The sequence below is a fragment of the Pseudophryne corroboree genome, chromosome 3 (genome assembly GCF_028390025.1).
Source record: "Pseudophryne corroboree isolate aPseCor3 chromosome 3, aPseCor3.hap2, whole genome shotgun sequence".
In the NCBI taxonomy this organism is placed as follows: Eukaryota; Metazoa; Chordata; class Amphibia; order Anura; family Myobatrachidae; genus Pseudophryne; species Pseudophryne corroboree.
Window position 1 is genome coordinate 448,774,989 of NC_086446.1, and position 17,336 is coordinate 448,792,324.

Here is a 17,336-nt window from a genome sequence, read left to right on the forward strand (position 1 = left end):
CTACATCCAATGCTGAGAATCACGTCCACTTGTCCATGTAGAATCCACGGGGTACCTGTAAAAATAAAATTATACTTACAACCAATCCAGTGAAGATCTGTCCTCTTCTTTCATGAAGTAATCCAGGGACTTGAATAAAATAAAAAAAACGAAAACCCGGTCCACGCACCTAAAGGGATTCCATGTTCACACATGGAACCCCTTTCCCCGAATGCCGTGACCCCCATGACTTCTGTCACTGAAGGTCCCGCCAGCCAATCAGGGAGCGCCACATCATGGCGCTCTCCTGATTGGCTGTGCGCTCCTAGCCTGTCAATCAGGAGGAGTGCACTGGCTAGAATGAAACTTAGCGCAGCTCCATTCTACCAAATGATGGGAACTTTGCGGTCTGCAGTAAACCGTGAAGTTAATTGGGGTCACCCACAAAAGTCCCTGGATTACTTAGTGAAAGAAGAGGACAGAGCTTCACTGGATTGGTTGTAAGTATAATTTTATTTTTACAGGTACCCCTGTGGATTCTACATAGACAAGTGGACGTGATTCTCAGCGTTGGATGTAGATAAGTATGTGAGTGTGTGTGTGTGTCTGAATAAAATTTTACTTTCACGGTGTGTGTCTTGTGTTTTTTTTGGGGTATTTTTTGTTGTTGTAGAACTACAGGTGCCAGCCCTTTATTTCCCCGCATGCTGGTACTTGTGATTCTCCAAGTACCAGCTTATGGGAGAGGCTTGCTGGGACTTCTAGTTTTATGACAAAAAACGATATTCTCTTTTTACACAAACACAGCTATCAGCCCGGCACCCACCGCCCAGGGGTGCCGGGGACAGCTTCGGGCTTCACCCCTGGCCCTTGGGTGCCTGGAGGGGGGGACCCCTTGATTTAAGGGGTCCCCACTTCTCCAGGGAACCCCGGCCAGGGGTGACTAGTTGGGGGGGGGGGGTAAAGCCACGGCCGCAGGGACCTATATAAAAGTGTCCCCTGGCTGTGGCATTATCTCTCCGGCTAGTGGAGCCTGGTACTGGTTTAAAAAATACGAGCGACCCCTACATCTTTTGTCCCCCCTATTTTTTGAACCAGGACTGGACGCAGAGCCTGGTGCTGGTTGTATAAATATGGGGGGACCCTACGCATTTTTCCCCCTGTATATTTACAACCAGAACTGTCTCAAAGAGCCCGAGGCTGGTTATGCTTAGGAGGGGGGATCTCACACAATTTTTTTAATTTACTTTATCACTTTAAATACTGTACACAATGAAGCCTGCACGGATCTCACTGATCCGGCCGGGCTTCATTGTGTGATGTCCGACAGTGTTTTACTAAACACTCCCACAAAACTCTGACCGAAAATACGAAGGACATCGACATCGATGAGAAAAACTCGGCAGCTTAGTAAATTCACGAAAATGAGTTCAAAAAGTTGCAGTAAAATACGTCCGATAAAATTTGAGATTAAACTCCCATCAAATCGGCACAAACATGAATTTTAGTAAATATACCCCATAGTGTCCAATATAAAATAGTAGTGCCATCTAAGCTTCAGTGTACAAATGCGCACCACTGCCTGACTGTACAGTAGAGATGAGACAAATGTTCTAAATAGTTCCGTATAAATTCTGTCTCATTTCACATTTGTCTGAAGAATTTACATGTTTTGCTGTCAAGATTTGGTCTTAAGGTGCATATATAGGGTGAGATTTTGGCTATCTTCAATTTTGACTATGCAATATGGACAGGGCCGGTTCAGGGGCTTTTTGCGCCCCGGGCGGCAATAAGGGCGTGGCTTCATACAGGGGGCGTGGTCAGTTATGCCCCCTGTACAGTAGTAGCGCTGCTGAAATGATGTGCGGTGCGCGATGACGTCATCGCGCACCGCACAGCAAAGGTCCTCTCCACGAAGGGAAACTAGACGCTACGCGTCTAGTTCCCTTCGTGGAGAGGACCGTTGCTGTGCGGTGCGCGATGACGTCAACGCGCACCGCACATCATTACAGTAAAGGTCCTCTCCACGAAGCATCTAGTTTCCCTTCACAGCGGGCAGCGGCAGAGGACAGAGCGGGCAGCGGGGGGCACAGCAGCAGCGGATCTTGCCATGGTGCAGCGCCCTCCAGATGGCGCCGACGCCCTCTGGAAGGCGGTGCCCCGGGCAAAAGTCCTGCTTGCCCGTGGCAAGATCCGCTACTGGATATGGACAATGAGATATTGTCTATCTGTGATTGCGATATTGGCTATGTGCTATATTGACTAAGTGCCAATTTTAACTATACTTTAGTACTAGATAATCAAAATTGACTTGCCTGCACAGTCCGCAGGACCGCGCATCGGTATCGCAAGATGGCTAACACTTTGCGATTTGCACTAACTTTCCTTGCAATTTTGACTATATAGTCAAAATCGCAAGGATAAATCTCACCGTGTCTACACACCTTTACTCTTAAGTGTCTAGGATAAGTACTTGTACCATACTCGCCTATTTTTGAAAAAGCATTTCAGAGACATTTTGAAAGCAACACCTATGAGAGATGTCATAAAGTGGAGGTTTACTGGTCTGCCTGAGCACTGTTACACTGTTGCTCATTAAGATCTACTTGTTTAAGAAAAGACACTGATACATTTTAGGGCTTGTTCATGTATTGTGATCTACTCACATGAGGTTCCATATTAGTGGCCATGAGAAACTGTATCTGAAAATGTCAATAGCCATAGGGATCATAGGCCCAAATGTATTAAGCCTGAACAAGAGATAAAGTGGAGACGGATAAAGAGAGATAAATGTCCAGCCAAATAGCTCCTGTCATTTTTCAAACACAATCTGTGACATGACAGTTAGGAGCTGATTGGCTGGTCATTTATCTCTCTTTATCCGTCTCCACTTCATCTCTTGTTAAGGCTTAATACATTTGGCCCATTGTGCCTTATAACCAAGGCAGGAAATGGCACTGATGATCCCATTTGAATGTATTTATTAGAGATGAGCGCCTGAAATTTTTCGGGTTTTGTGTTTTGGTTTTGGGTTCGGTTCCGCGGCCGTGTTTTGGGTTCGAACGCGTTTTGGCAAAACCTCACCGAATTTTTTTTGTCGGATTCGGGTGTGTTTTGGATTCGGGTGTTTTTTTCCAAAAACACTAAAAAACAGCTTAAATCATAGAATTTGGGGGTCATTTTGATCCCAAAGTATTATTAACCTCAAAAACCATAATTTACACTCATTTTCAGTCTATTCTGAATACCTCACACCTCACAATATTATTTTTAGTCCTAAAATTTGCACCGAGGTCGCTGTGTGAGTAAGATAAGCGACCCTAGTGGCCGACACAAACACCGGGCCCATCTAGGAGTGGCACTGCAGTGTCACGCAGGATGTCCCTTCCAAAAAACCCTCCCCAAACAGCACATGACGCAAAGAAAAAAAGAGGCGCAATGAGGTAGCTGTGTGAGTAAGATTAGCGACCCTAGTGGCCGACACAAACACCGGGCCCATCTAGGAGTGGCACTGCAGTGTCACGCAGGATGGCCCTTCCAAAAAACCCTCCCCAAACAGCACATGACGCAAAGAAAAAAAGAGGCGCAATGAGGTAGCTGTGTGAGTAAGATTAGCGACCCTAGTGGCCGACACAAACACCGGGCCCATCTAGGAGTGGCACTGCAGTGTCACGCAGGATGGCCCTTCCAAAAAACCCTCCCCAAACAGCACATGACGCAAAGAAAAAAAGAGGCGCAATGAGGTAGCTGACTGTGTGAGTAAGATTAGCGACCCTAGTGGCCGACACAAACACCGGGCCCATCTAGGAGTGGCACTGCAGTGTCACGCAGGATGTCCCTTCCAAAAAACCCTCCCCAAACAGCACATGATGCAAAGAAAAAGAAAAGAAAAAAGAGGTGCAAGATGGAATTGTCCTTGGGCCCTCCCACCCACCCTTATGTTGTATAAACAAAACAGGACATGCACACTTTAACCAACCCATCATTTCAGTGACAGGGTCTGCCACACGACTGTGACTGATATGACGGGTTGGTTTGGACCCCCCCCAAAAAAGAAGCAATTAATCTCTCCTTGCACAAACTGGCTCTACAGAGGCAAGATGTCCACCTCATCTTCACCCTCCGATATATCACCGTGTACATCCCCCTCCTCACAGATTATCAATTCGTCCCCACTGGAATCCACCATCTCAGCTCCCTGTGTACTTTGTGGAGGCAATTGCTGCTGGTCAATGTCTCCGCGGAAGAATTGATTATAATTCATTTTAATGAACATCATCTTCTCCACATTTTCTGGATGTAACCTCGTACGCCGATTGCTGACAAGGTGAGCGGCGGCACTAAACACTCTTTCGGAGTACACACTTGTGGGAGGGCAACTTAGGTAGAATAAAGCCAGTTTGTGCAAGGGCCTCCAAATTGCCTCTTTTTCCTGCCAGTATAAGTACGGACTGTGTGACGTGCCTACTTGGATGCGGTCACTCATATAATCCTCCACCATTCTATCAATGTTGAGAGAATCATATGCAGTGACAGTAGACGACATGTCCGTAATCGTTGTCAGGTCCTTCAGTCCGGACCAGATGTCAGCATCAGCAGTCGCTCCAGACTGCCCTGCATCACCGCCAGCGGGTGGGCTCGGAATTCTGAGCCTTTTCCTCGCACCCCCAGTTGCGGGAGAATGTGAAGGAGGAGATGTTGACAGGTCGCGTTCCGCTTGACTTGACAATTTTGTCACCAGCAGGTCTTTCAACCCCAGCAGACCTGTGTCTGCCGGAAAGAGAGATCCAAGGTAGGCTTTAAATCTAGGATCGAGCACGGTGGCCAAAATGTAGTGCTCTGATTTCAACAGATTGACCACCCGTGAATCCTTGTTAAGCGAATTAAGGGCTGCATCCACAAGTCCCACATGCCTAGCGGAATCGCTCCCTTTTAGCTCCTTCTTCAATGCCTCCAGCTTCTTCTGCAAAAGCCTGATGAGGGGAATGACCTGACTCAGGCTGGCAGTGTCTGAACTGACTTCACGTGTGGCAAGTTCAAAGGGCATCAGAACCTTGCACAACGTTGAAATCATTCTCCACTGCACTTGAGACAGGTGCATTCCATCTCCTATATCGTGCTCAATTGTATAGGCTTGAATGGCCTTTTGCTGCTCCTCCAACCTCTGAAGCATATAGAGGGTTGAATTCCACCTCGTTACCACTTCTTGCTTCAGATGATGGCAGGGCAGGTTCAGTAGTTTTTGGTGGTGCTCCAGTCTTCTGTACGTGGTGCCTGTACGCCGAAAGTGTCCCGCAATTTTTCTGGCCACCGACAGCATCTCTTGCACGCCCCTGTCGTTTTTTAAAAAATTCTGCACCACCAAATTCAAGGTATGTGCAAAACATGGGACGTGCTGGAATTTGCCCATATTTAATGCACACACAATATTGCTGGCGTTGTCCGATGCCACAAATCCACAGGAGAGTCCAATTGGGGTAAGCCATTCCGCGATGATCTTCCTCAGTTGCCGTAAGAGGTTTTCAGCTGTGTGCGTATTCTGGAAAGCGGTGATACAAAGCGTAGCCTGCCTAGGAAAGAGTTGGCGTTTGCGAGATGCTGCTACTGGTGCCGCCGCTGCTGTTCTTGCGGCGGGAGTCCATACATCTACCCAGTGGGCTGTCACAGTCATATAGTCCTGACCCTGCCCTGCTCCACTTGTCCACATGTCCGTGGTTAAGTGGACATTGGGTACAACTGCATTTTTTAGGAGACTGGTGAGTCTTTTTCTGACGTCCGTGTACATTCTCGGTATCGCCTGCCTAGAGAAGTGGAACCTAGATGGTATTTGGTAACGGGGGCACACTGCCTCAATAAATTGTCTAGTTCCCTGTGAACTAACGGCGGATACCGGACGCACGTCTAACACCAACATAGTTGTCAAGGACTCAGTTATCCGCTTTGCAGTAGGATGACTGCTGTGATATTTCATCTTCCTCGCAAAGGACTGTTGAACAGTCAATTGCTTACTGGAAGTAGTACAAGTGGGCTTACGACTTCCCCTCTGGGATGACCATCGACTCCCAGCGGCAACAACAGCAGCGCCAGCAGCAGTAGGCGTTACACGCAAGGATGCATCGGAGGAATCCCAGGCAGGAGAGGACTCGTCAGACTTGCCAGTGACATGGCCTGCAGGACTATTGGCATTCCTGGGGAAGGAGGAAATTGACACTGAGGGAGTTGGTGGGGTGGTTTGCGTGAGCTTGGTTACAAGAGGAAGGGATTTACTGGTCAGTGGACTGCTTCCGCTGTCACCCAAAGTTTTTGAACTTGTCACTGACTTATTATGAATGCGCTGCAGGTGACGTATAAGGGAGGATGTTCCGAGGTGGTTAACGTCCTTACCCCTACTTATTACAGCTTGACAAAGGGAACACACGGCTTGACACCTGTTGTCCGCATTTCTGGTGAAATACCTCCACACCGAAGAGCTGATTTTTTTGGTATTTTCACCTGGCATGTCAACGGCCATATTCCTCCCACGGACAACAGGTGTCTCCCCGGGTGCCTGACTTAAACAAACCACCTCACCATCAGAATCCTCCTTGTCAATTTCCTCCCCAGCGCCAGCAACACCCATATCCTCCTCATCCTGGTGTACTTCAACACTGACATCTTCAATCTGACTATCAGGAACTGGAATGCGGGTGCTCCTTCCAGCACTTGCAGGGGGCGTGCAAATGGTGGAAGGCGCATGCTCTTCACGTCCAGTGTTGGGAAGGTCAGGCATCGCAACCGACACAATTGGACTCTCCTTGTGGATTTGGGATTTCAAAGAACGCACAGTTCTTTGCGGTGCTTTTGCCAGCTTGAGTCTTTTCAGTTTTCTAGCGAGAGGCTGAGTGCTTCCATCCTCATGTGAAGCTGAACCACTAGCCATGAACATAGGCCAGGGCCTCAGCCGTTCCTTGCCACTCCGTGTGGTAAATGGCATATTGGCAAGTTTACGCTTCTCCTCCGACAATTTTATTTTAGGTTTTGGAGTCCTTTTTTTACTGATATTTGGTGTTTTGGTTTTGACATGCTCTGTACTATGCCATTGGGCATCGGCCTTGGCAGACGACGTTGCTGGCATTTCATCGTCTCGGCCATGACTAGTGGCAGCAGCTTCAGCACGAGGTGGAAGTGGATCTTGATCTTTCCCTAATTTTGGAACCTCAACATTTTTGTTCTCCATATTTTAATAGGCACAACTAAAAGGCACCTCAGGTAAACAATGGAGATGGATGGATTGGATACTAGTATACAATTATGGACGGGCTGCCGAGTGCTGACACAGAGGTAGCCACAGCCGTGAACTACCGCACTGTACTGTGTCTGCTGCTAATATATAGACTGGTTGATAAAGAGATAGTATACTCGTAACTAGTATGTATGTATAAAGAAAGAAAAAAAAACCACGGTTAGGTGGTATATACAATTATGGACGGGCTGCCGAGTGCCGACACAGAGGTAGCCACAGCCGTGAACTACCGCACTGTACTGTGTCTGCTGCTAATATATAGACTGGTTGATAAAGAGATAGTATACTCGTAACTAGTATGTATGTATAAAGAAAGAAAAAAAAACCACGGTTAGGTGGTATATACAATTATGGACGGGCTGCCGAGTGCCGACACAGAGGTAGCCACAGCCGTGAACTACCGCACTGTACTGTGTCTGCTGCTAATATATAGACTGGTTGATAAAGAGATAGTATACTCGTAACTAGTATGTATGTATAAAGAAAGAAAAAAAAACCACGGTTAGGTGGTATATACAATTATGGACGGGCTGCCGAGTGCCGACACAGAGGTAGCCACAGCCGTGAACTACCGCACTGTACTGTGTCTGCTGCTAATATATAGACTGGTTGATAAAGAGATAGTATACTCGTAACTAGTATGTATGTATAAAGAAAGAAAAAAAAACCACGGTTAGGTGGTATATACAATTATGGACGGGCTGCCGAGTGCCGACACAGAGGTAGCCACAGCCGTGAACTACCGCACTGTACTGTGTCTGCTGCTAATATATAGACTGGTTGATAAAGAGATAGTATACTCGTAACTAGTATGTATGTATAAAGAAAGAAAGAAAAAACCACGGTTAGGTGGTATATACAATTATGGACGGGCTGCCGAGTGCCGACACAGAGGTAGCCACAGCCGTGAACTACTGCACTGTACTGTGTCTGCTGCTAATATATAGACTGGTTGATAAAGAGATAGTATACTCGTAACTAGTATGTATGTATAAAGAAAGAAAAAAAAACCACGGTTAGGTGGTATATACAATTATGGACGGGCTGCCGAGTGCCGACACAGAGGTAGCCACAGCCGTGAACTACCGCACTGTACTGTGTCTGCTGCTAATATATAGACTGGTTGATAAAGAGATAGTATACTCGTAACTAGTATGTATGTATAAAGAAAGAAAAAAAAACCACGGTTAGGTCACTGGTATATACAATTATGGACGGGCTGCGGAGTGCCGACACAGAGGTAGCCACAGCCGTGAACTACCGCACTGTACTGTGTCTGCTGCTAATATAGACTGGTTGATAAAGAGATAGTATACTACTAATATTATATACTGGTGGTCAGGTCACTGGTCACTAGTCACACTGGCAGTGGCACTCCTGCAGCAAAAGTGTGCACTGTTTAATTTTAATATAATATTATGTACTCCTGGCTCCTGCTATAACCTATAACTGGCACTGCAGTAGTGCTCCCCAGTCTCCCCCACAATTATAAGCTGTGTGAGCTGAGCAGTCAGACAGATATATAATATATATAGATGATGCAGCACACTGGCCTGAGCCTGAGCAGTGCACACAGATATGGTATGTGACTGAGTCACTGTGTGCTGTGTATCGCTTTTTTCAGGCAGAGAACGGATTATAAATAAAAGTGGTGGTCACTGGTCACTATCAGCAAAACTCTGCACTGTACACACTACTGAGTACTCCTAATGCTCCCCAAAATTAGTAAATCAAGTGTCTCTCTAATCTATTCTAATTCTAAACGGAGAGGACGCCAGCCACGTCCTCTCCCTATCAATCTCAATGCACGTGTGAAAATGGCGGCGACGCGCGGCTCCTTATATAGAATCCGAGTCTCGCGATAGAATCCGAGCCTCGCGAGAATCCGACAGCGTCATGATGACGTTCGGGCGCGCTCGGGTTAACCGAGCAAGGCGGGAAGATCCGAGTCGCTCGGACCCGTGAAAAAAAACATGAAGTTCTGGCGGGTTCGGATTCAGAGAAACCGAACCCGCTCATCTCTAGTATTTATCTGATTTTTTTTCTCTCCAAATACATAACAGCTACATTGGAGGTAAGGTGCAATCAGGGAGATGACTATACTGTTTAGGTAGTCAGGGAGATTGCTGCTATTTCAGGGAGGGTTGACAAATATGCAGTACTAATATCCAATCTAGTATACTGTGGAAGGGATGGCATAATTCCACATGGAGTTAATGTGGAACATCGGGATTTACCAGGTTTAACAGAGCAACAGCAGCAGGACTAAAGGGTCCAGTCTAGGTTTTGCCTCAATCAGTTGTCAGCCAGAAGCTAGGCTAATTAATTAACAGCACCTGTAATCTAGCTTTAAGTATGTGTTCAGTGCACAGAAACAGGGCTTCTGATGGTGACTAGCATCCAGAAGGGGATATGGAGATGTCAGGGCCACTGAACTGTGCTTATGTGATCGTGTATTACTATCAATCTATACTGATGTGTTCCTGCGCTGTAAGCCAGTACTACTGATGTGATCTTGTACTGCTATGAATTTATGCTGAGGTAAACCTGCACTGCAATGCTAAGAGATTCCTGTGCTGTCCTGCTAAAGAAATAAAAGAACTGGGGACGTTTTATCTGGTCTATGTGATTCCTGTCACAATACATATAATTATTATTTATTGCAGACAAAACAGTAAAACACAGATTATTCTATGAAAGACATATATAATAATAATAATAATAATAATAATAATAATAATAATTTTATTTTTATAGAACTCTTTCTCCAATAGGACTCAAGGCGCTTAACAGATACATAGTATAATATAGTACAGAAACAAAGAAGTACAGAAAAGCTTTTCATAAAATACAGAGTGTATGTAGATACTAAAGGGACATTATGGAAATGCTTGAGTAAACAGGAAAGTCTTGAGTCTGTAAACATCCTAGTGGGTTATGGATGACCATGTGCATTCATAAACCCGTAACACTTAACTTAACTCTAAAATAAAGACTTGGAGACTTAGATTTGGCAGAAATTGTTAGCTGATTTAGTCAATAAATTCTAACTAACAATGTCTGAAATAAAAGATTAAATAATGGTGGCCAAGAAAGAATGGCTAACTTCTACCCCCAACCCGTACAAATGTACCAACTTAAAACTCAGCCTAGGGGGCGTGGCTTGGACGCAGCACTGAACAGACATGCAGTGCAGGAGCTCTCACACCTTGAGAGACAAAACCCCATTAAAAACTCCCTACTGCACATTAAATCACCCTGCCTGACTTTGCCCACGGCTGTGGACAGCACCCTGGGCGAGGGGAACCAGCCGGGAGGCCGCTGCACGACTCCCGAGATTGCGGCCTACTACAACAACCGAGACTGGGGCCTCGAGTTTACGGCCGACCCGATTTCGAGCTCCAGGCCTGAATCGCGGCCGGAACGGGTCCCGTAGCGCCACCCACCGCCGCTTGTCTCGCTCCACATTGTCCCCCAGCATACCCCATACCCCCGGGCACCCACAGGACGAGGTCCCAACACTCCCAACCCGCAGGAGCTGAAATTACAGTGCACTCTCCTTACCTGTGCACCAGCCGGCGGCCATCTTGGGACCCCATGCTGCTAATCCCTGAGCCTCCCCAGTATAGTGCCGAGCACCCTGCTGAGAGTCTGGATGAGAAGTGGGAGCCAGGGACATAGACACACTCGGCCCACACCCGCTGGCGCCATTAATAAATACAGGGAACCAAGCCACCAATGTACCAGGGACCTGGGCCTGGAAACCGGAGACGCCATCTTTAATGCTGGCAAAATAGCCAGTGCTGCAGTTTTGCCTCTGTTCCACCCCTTTCCTGCAAAATATACCAGCACCTCCGTGCCTCCACATGTGAGGCAGCAGCGGGATACTCTCACTCCCTGATGTTTAATTCAGCCTGCACAAGGGAAAGTTGGACATACTTATAAGAACAGTTTGCCCGGTCATTATATTGCGCCTTGAGACAGCAGGGGTGATACCTCAACAACCCTGCCGCCATCTGCTGTGCCCTGAGGTTGCGGACTCACCGATGTGGATGCCTAGCTCCTGCTACCTCACCTCGAGCCCTTTGATATATACATCACGTTGCTGTGGGGCTCTGGAGAGTCACACTGTGACACCTCTGACACGTTGTTTCTTGCAAATTTGCTCTGCAACGCCCTGACATGCCTGCTATCCTCGTAGCGATGTAACTTTCCAATGTCTCCCCTACGCTGATGTGACCCTCATTTAACTACTCTCTGCGCCACACATTGTTTCTACTCTACATATCTATTTCTGACGGCCGCATATGGAAAAATTCCTGGTGTCCACTCCAATGTCCTCGACTGGCCTTGCTTCAGGCGCACGTGAGGACACATCCCACAGAAACTCTTCTGATTCCGATTGCTCCACCACCCGATCTCGATCCCAAAGAAAACGTACTAACACTACGACTACTAAACAGCCTAAAATGAAACCCACTGACATTGCTGCGGTTCTTGGACCTCTCCTAGACGAAAAACTGGCGGGCATTAAAGAAGCCATTGATTCCACCTTAGCCCAGCTGACTCAACACAGTGGCCGTTTAGATGAAGTTGAGCAGAGGGTTTCAACGTTGGAGGATGATCTACAGGCCGCACAGTCTACTATAAAGACCCAGACCACAGAAATTAAAGGCCTCACTGAAAAACTCGACGATTTAGAGAATCGGAGCCGTCGAAACAACCTGAGGGTGGTGGGCATCCCGGAGTCGGTGAGGGGCCACGCGCTGCTAGACCTTCTATCCACCTGGCTGCCTGAAAAGCTGGGTATGGACCTTCAGGGCTCGCCATTGGCCATTGAAAGGGCACATAGGATTGGCCCTGAACGCAGAGACTCCGCTGGACGTCCTAGACCTGTTATCCTACGGATTCTAAACTACGCGGATAAAGCCAAGCTCTTAGACCACTACCGACAGTCAGAGAATCTCTTCTACAAGGGAGAAAGGTTGCTTATTTTCCAGGACTTCTCCACTCATGTCGCCAACAAGCGCAGAGAGTTCGCTCCGATATGCAAGCGGCTGTTTGAAGACAACGTCAAGTTCTCACTGTTATACCCTGCCCATCTTCGGGTCTTTGTCAATGGAAAACCATGCTTCTTTGACGATCCGATGGCAGCAAAGACCCATTTTGCACACCCTGACACTTGACTGTCCACCCTTACTTAAAGTTTGCTTATCTTTACAATTGCTTTGATTAGTAGGTCACACAGTGTTCGGGATATGATATAGGCATGCTATTTGCGCATGCTGGAGGCTCCGCCTCCCGTTGTTTCATGTTTGTTAGTTTGATGCTCTTGCCTGTTTGTTTGTCTGTTTGTTCTGCCTGCTGGGATGGTGTGTCCCGATCCTCCATAGGTTGGCCCCTCCTTGCTCACTGGGACGGGGGGGGGGGCACCGTTTCACCTATACGATTTTGATATTCTATTCTCCATCTACGGGGGTCGGATAGCATGGCTGACCATGCTGTTTCTCAAACCTCAACCCCAGGGACAACCCCACTTTTGGATTTTAATATAGTTTCTTGGAATGTGGAGGGTCTCAATAGCCCCATTAAACGCAAGAAGGTGGCTGCCCATCTCTCTCGCTTATCCCCTCAAGTAGTGTTCCTACAAGAAACACACTGGGTGCATAATTCCCCTATGTCATTGAGAGCCCCTTGGATTGGGGAATGCGTATCTGCTCCTTACACCAATAAAACCAGAGGTGTTGCCATCCTCTTTCATAGGAATCTTCGATTCTCCATCCTTAAAAAATATATCGACCCCGAGGGCAGATTTATCCTCTTAGATGTCTCTATTGACAATGTGATATATACCTTTTTGAATTTATATGCACCTACTGGATCTAACAATCTCTTTTTTGCAGATATCCTTCAGAGAGTTTTATCCTGGGGCGGCCAAAACTTAATCCTAGGGGGAGATTTCAACACGGTCGTTGATCCATCCATGGACAGGTCGGGGGTGAGTACCAAAAGACCCGGACCCTCTTCTACTCTGCTTTCCTCTCTCTGTTCTCAAATTACCCTACTAGACCCTTGGCGCATACATCATCCCCTTCAACGAGATTACTCTTTTTATTCACACCCACACTCTACTCACTCTCGCATTGACTATCTATTCTTATCTAAACACCTCTTTTTTAAAGTCACCCACACCTCAATTAAGGACATCATTATTTCGGACCACGCCCCCATAACCTTGTCCCTACATTTGTCCCTGCCCCAGAACATATCTAAATGTTGGAGATTCCCAGCATATCTCATGCACTCAGAGGATTTCTTATTACATCTTAAACACACCTGGCATAATTATACTACTGATAACCTGGATCAAGAATCTAACACTCCACTTTTTTGGGGGTCCTCTAAGGCAGTCCTTCGAGGCCATATTATTTCCTATGTTAATTCTAAGCGTAAGAAATTTAACACAAAATTGCAGGAACTTAGTGCGGCTCTCATACTTGCCTATCACACCTACAAACAAAGCGATAGCCCTACTCATAGAGAAACGTACCTCATGGCAAAACAAATTTATGATACCTTTCTCACTGAACAGGCCCAGAACAGCTACGACTACGGCAGGAACAGGTTTCATAGGTGGGGGAATAAGTCCGGTAAACTCTTGGCCAACTTGGTTAGGGGGCCCCGAAACAGAACGTGGGTTGACTCGTTGCACAGCTCTGGAGATGTTCTTTCTGATCCCACTGACATCTGCTCAGCTTTTATGCATTTCTATAAGTCCTTATATACTGCCGACAGTGATAACGCGACTGATGGTCAATTATTCCTAGATGAGGCGCAGTTACCGAGGCTGGAGTTGGAGGAGAGGGACTCGTTGGATGCTCCCATAACTGATGATGAGGTGCGGGCCACCATTAAGTCCCTCCCCAATGGAAAGAGCCCTGGCCCTGACGGTTTCAGTGCCGAATTCTATAAGATGCCAGATACCGATATACTCCCTATATTAACACGATTATATAATCATATCCTAACAACAGGGGAGACTCCCCTTCGTTTTAACGAAGCCAAGCTTATAGTGCTCGCGAAACCTGGTAAAGATCCTACCCAGGTAGGGTCATACCGCCCCATTTCACTCCTCAATCAAGACTTTAAAATCTTGACTAAAATCATAGCTAATAGGTTGCAAGCCTACCTACCCCGTCTTATCTCACCCGCACAGATGGGATTTGTTAAGGGTAGACAATCCACACGGGGAGCGCGGGCGGCCCTAACTGCGATATCTTACACCCGCTTCAGTCAGGCCAAAAATAATATCATTATAAATTTAGACGCGGAGAAGGCATTTGATAAAATTGCCTGGCCTCACCTGTCTCGAGTACTCGCCCACCAAGGATTTGGCGCAGCGTTTTGCAACTTGATACAGACCTTATATACTAACCCAGTGGCGCAGGTCTTGGTCAACAATGTGGCATCTCCATCCTTTGCGTTGGAAAGAGGCACTAGGCAAGGATGCCCTTTATCTCCCCTCCTTTTTGATTTAGCACTGGAACCCCTTATACGCCATATTCTGTTACACAAGAACTATAGGGACATTGCTGTGGGTACACAGGAATTAAAAGTGGTGGCATTCGCGGATGACCTCCTCCTTTTTATGTCAGACCCTCACCGCACGATCCCGCAGCTAATTGCCATGATTGATCGCTTTTCCTCTTTTGCAGGGTTTTCCATTAATTATGGTAAGTCGGAGGCGCTAGCCATATATGGACAGGCGAGACTGGGTTGGGGAACCACCTTTCCCTTTAAATGGGCAAATACACATATTATCTATCTAGGCGTTGCACTCCCTGCTCATCCCTGCCACCTATATAGGCTTAATATCACTCCGGTCCTACATAGGATTAGAACCGAACTTGGCCTTTGGCAATCCCTCCCCCTTAATCTGCTAGGGAGATGCAACCTGTTTAAGATGGCCAGCTTCCCAAAGCTCCTCTATGTTTTACAGATGACCCCTTTATTATTATCTAAGTCAGATTTATCTACTCTGAATACCTCTATCTCCAGATACATCTGGGCTGGTAAACGCCCAAGGATCAGCATGAAAAAATTATCCCAGACGGTACCTAGAGGGGGAATCAACCTACCTGATATTAAACAGTACAATCTTGCGTGCCTCCTCCGCATTGCTATGGATTGGCTTGGAGACAATAATTATTACACGGATTCCAGTCTAGATTCTCAACTTTGCGCTCCCTTGTCTCTTAGCTATCTTCTCCATGCCAGGCCCTCCATATTGGCCTCACATGTCACCACTAATTTGTTACTACTTCCCATAATACAGGCGTGGAAAATGGCGAGGAAATCTCTCAAACTTCAATATCTATACTCACTTTCACTGCCCCTTATCGGCAACCTGGAGTTTCAGGAGGGGGAGGCTCTACAGCCCTTCACTGCCTGGCATTCTCTTGGTATCCGCAACCTGCGCAGCTTGCTTAACTCCTCTCGCGTCCCGCTGTCTTTCGCAGAGGCACGAGAGAAATACGGCCTGCCTCCTCACCACGAGTTTGCCTATTTCCAGGCAATGCACTATCTTAAAACTGTACTATCTAAATTGACAGGGGTCGACTTTCTTAACTCTCTAGACACACTACTCCAATCAGCCTGCTACTCTATATCAACCATTTATACACGTATTCGTCTTGAACTTATCCCGGACACGGACCTTCCAGAGCTGTCCCAATGGTCCTCCCACATTTCAAGGGTCACCCCTGACTCCCTCTTAAGCCATTTCCAACTGACCCTAAGGCTTATTCCTGCAAGCTCTTACCAAGAAATGGCCTATAAAATGCTTCATAGGGCATACATCTCACCTAAACGCCGATTTTTAATGGGCATCTCAGAAGACACTAAATGCACTAAATGCCTAATGGAAGGGGCCGATCTCTTCCATTGCTTCTGGGAATGCGCTTTGGTATCACAGTTTTGGCATGAGGTACATCATTATGGAACTACGTCCTTAGGCATATCCTTTAGTTGCACTGTTTCCTGGGCACTGTTCGGATGTTTGACTGACCAAACAGACATCCCTAGGTCTAACAAAAAACTGCTTATGATATTATCAGCGGCTGGCAGGAAAGCAATCTTACAACAGTGGATCCACAACATACCTCCTAATCTCTCGATGGTGACCTCTAGATTATTCTTTTTATTCACCATGGACTGGCTGGAGGCCTCTATTCATAAAGAAAGGCTCGCCCCTGCCTTGTTCCAATGTTGGGACACCTACATTTTGACACTTCCTTTACACACTAAACAAGCCATTGACAAATGCTTTCAATCCACCTCATGGTATCTCCTCCACACTATAGACCACCCTAACCCCTTGAACGTTTGACCTACCCTCTCCCCCTCTCTCTGGACCCCTCCTCCACTCCCTTCTACATTCTGTTGTCTACCGGGTTGATTGGAAATATAGACCCCCGACTTGGGAGACTGTTCTGTGGATGGATCGAAGGCGCGTGACCCATGACAGGCATTACATGTTAGTTTATTTTCTTATGTTTTAGGTATTATGCTTATGTCTAGGAATTTTTAAGATAATATGACTTTGCTGGTGGAGAACCGATATTTGATCTATCCTTTCTCATCTTTAGTTTTCACCGCTTTGGTAATCAAAACACATTATAAATTCCCTGATACAACTAGCTATACACACTTTCCCTTTCTTGGAAGGGTATAAAGGTTTTATGTGAGGAAAAGTTTGAAAATTTGTTTTGATCTCTACCTGGTATTATATGAGACTGAATAATCTGTGACTCCCTGTCTATTGTCAGGATGACTTTGTATATGGCATATTATGTTATACAATGCTAACTATATATTCTATGTCTCGAAATGCTACATATCTACTCTGTACGGTATGAGATTATAATAAAAATAGTTTGAAAAAACAAACAAAACTCAGCCTAAACACCAAAACGGTGTCCCCGACCGGGTGATCCAGCAGATATATATAGTCAACAAAGGTGAGTGCACCAACCAAACCCAAAATAATCATTAAAACATCTAGATAAGACCTAAA

At 46.5% G+C, this 17,336-nt stretch overlaps 1 protein-coding gene across 2 annotated transcripts in view; it reads right to left on the reverse strand.

Moving 5' to 3' along the window:
* The window catches only part of LOC135055927 (protein-glutamine gamma-glutamyltransferase E-like), an 82,506-nt gene that overhangs the window by 34,647 nt on the left and 30,523 nt on the right, over positions 1-17,336 (reverse strand). The window lies entirely within an intron of this gene.